The 2,871-nt window shown below is 45.1% G+C and overlaps 1 pseudogene; it reads left to right on the top strand.

Annotated features, from left to right (window-relative positions):
- Positions 1–823: 823 nt before the first annotated feature.
- Positions 824–1,744, top strand: LOC118580131 (annotated as a pseudogene).
- Positions 1,745–2,871: the final 1,127 nt, after the last annotated feature.

Here is a 2,871-nt window from a genome sequence, read left to right as displayed (position 1 = left end):
AAGGCTTCCCCTCAGCTCCACACCATGTTGGTTGGTTACAAAGCACTGCTATTCACTCTTCCTTCCCAGACACTGGGTAAAGAAAATAAAACCTAAAAGGTCTGCCCCAGAAATCAAAACTTCAAGAACTCTTATCCTTCAAGAATAACCCACAGACGGCATAGATCAGCCTTTCACTTTGGACCCTTCCAAAGAAGGGTGATTCCTCTGGGATGTGAATATGCTTAGAAGGGAAGCTAGCTACTTCACAAGGACAGGATTCCATCTTTCTATAGCCGTCTTGAAGGAACATTTGGTTTATTGCTTTTCTACAGCTTGGAACCTTTGGCAGGTAAGCTCCATGTTTCTATTATGTAACAGGATTGAACCCTTGATAGCTCTTACATGTTACCATCAAGAGCCAAGGAAACTTACATGTGAATAAACCCAGAACTCACCATCAGTTGAATTCCATGACTGACCTTAGACAATACCTATGATTCATTCTGCTGAGCCTTGCTTCAGTTTGAGATTCTGACACACAAGGATGAGAGTTATAATAAAACATAATGGTCGACAAAGTGAGTTCCAGGACAGTCAGGACTGCTACACAGAGAAACCCTGTCTTGAAAACCCAAAAATGAATGAATGAATAAATAAATAAACAAACAAACAAATAATAAAATGATGGAGACATACACATATATTTAAATCATGTACATGTGGTATGAGCATGTGAATGGGAGTGCATGTGTCCACAAAAGCCAGAAGAGGGTTTCTCTGCTCCTCCCTGTTCCAGAGACAGCCACATCTTTTCATGCAGTGCCAGCCTCATTCCTGAGACATGGTGGTAAAGGTCGGCGTGAGCGGATTTGGCCAAATTGGACGCCTGGTTTCCAGGGCTGCCTTCATGTCTGGCAAAATTGAAATTGTTGCCATCAATGATCCCTTTATTGACCTCAACTACATGATCTGTATGTTCCAGTGTGACTCTACCCATGGCAAGTTCAACGGTACAGTCAAGGCTGAGAACGGAAAGCTCATCATCAACAGGAAGGCCATCACCATCTTCCAGGAGTGAGATCCCACCAACATCAAATGGAGTGATGTTGGTGCCAAGTACGTTGTGAAGTCTACTGGTGTCTTCACCACCATGGAGAAGGATGGGGCCCACTTGAAGGGTGAGGCCAAAAGGGTCATCATCTCTGCCCCTTCTTTGATGCTCCTATGTTTGTGATGGGTGTGAACCATGAAAAGTATGACAACTCACTCAAGATTGTCAGCAATGCTTCCCATACCACCAACTGCTTAGCTCCCCCCAAAGGTCATCCATGACAACTTTGGCATTGTGGAAAGACTCATGACCACAATCCATGCTATCACTGCCACCCAGAAGACTGTGGATGGCCCCTCTGGGAAGCTGTGGCGTGATGGCCATGGGGCTGCTCAGAACATCATCCCTGCATCCACTGGTGCTGCCAAGGCTGTGGGCAAGGTCATCCCAGAGCTGAACAGGAAGCTTATGGGCATGGCCTTCCGTGTTCCTACCCCCAATGTGTCTGTTGTGGATCTGACATGCCGTCTGCAGAAACCTGCCAAATATGATGACATCAAGAAGGAGGTGAAACAGACAACTTTGTGAAGCTCATTTTCTGGTCCAACAATGAATACTGCTACAGCAACAGGGTGGGTGGACCTCATGGCCTACATGGCCTCCAAGGAGTAAGAAGCCCGCCCTGGACCACCCACCCCAGCAAAGAGAGCAAGAGAGAGACCCTTGGCTGCTAAGCAGTTCCTGTCCCATCTTAGCCCCCAACACTGAGCATCTCCCTCACAGTTTCCATCCCAGACCCCCAGAATAACAGGGGGTGCTTAGGGAGCCCTACTCTCTTGAATACAATCAATAAAGTTTACTGCACCCCCTCCAAAAGCCAGAAGAGGGTGTCAGATTCCCTAGAGCTGGGGTTTCAATTGTAAACTGCTCAGTGTGGGTACTGAGAATGGAACCCAGGTCCTCTGCAAGAGCAGTAGACATTGCTAAGCTATCTCCCAAATGGTGGTTATTTTAAGCAACAATATCTTAGGGTGGGGTGCCTCCTTCTTATATAGTAAAATTGCTATTAAGCAATTGTTACCACTTGCAACAGATAAGGAAATCATTAAAACAAAGGAAATAACTTGTCCAGACAGCTGAGCAGTGTGTCTGGGACCCAAGACTTAGTTTTAGTCTTTTTTTTTTTTTTCCAACACTAAGAAAACTGGTAACCATCAAGAGAGAGAGAGAGCTATTAATCTTAATTATTTTCAGGGGGTGGTGTGGGGTTTCATGTAGCCCAGGATGCCTTGTATTTACTATGTAGCTGAGGATGACTCTAAATTCCTGGTCCTCCTGTCTCCATCTCATGAGTACTGGGATTACAGACATACATCACTATATCCAGTTCAGACAGTGTTAAGGATGGAACCCAGGGCTTTGTGCATGCTAGACAAATATTCTATCAGCTGAGCTAGCTTTCTAGCCCTATTAGTTTCAATTCTAACTTCAGTGATATGCTCTGGCCCTTCTAGCCATAGCCTGGGGTCAGAAGAGCTCTTAGACTCTATTCTGAGTGCTCCATGGTTAGATTCAATCCTCACAACAACCCAATGAAGAAGTTGTTGCTATAATGGTATCTAATTTATAATTAGGGAAACTTAGTAAGAATATTCCCAAAGCCATATAGTTAGAGAGGAGAAACACAGGGATTTGAACCTAGGCATTTTGGATCCTAAGGCTCTGGCTTCTTCAATGTGAGGCTCAGTGTTACATGTGGCTTCTGCCATGAACTCTTAAGTCTGAAAAGGTCCCATAAGCTCCTGGGAGAATGGAGAGCCACCCATGGGTCACTTACA

Source organism: Onychomys torridus, chromosome 1 (assembly GCF_903995425.1).
Source record: "Onychomys torridus chromosome 1, mOncTor1.1, whole genome shotgun sequence".
In the NCBI taxonomy this organism is placed as follows: domain Eukaryota; kingdom Metazoa; phylum Chordata; class Mammalia; order Rodentia; family Cricetidae; genus Onychomys; species Onychomys torridus.
This window is presented reverse-complemented; position numbering and strand designations above follow the sequence as displayed.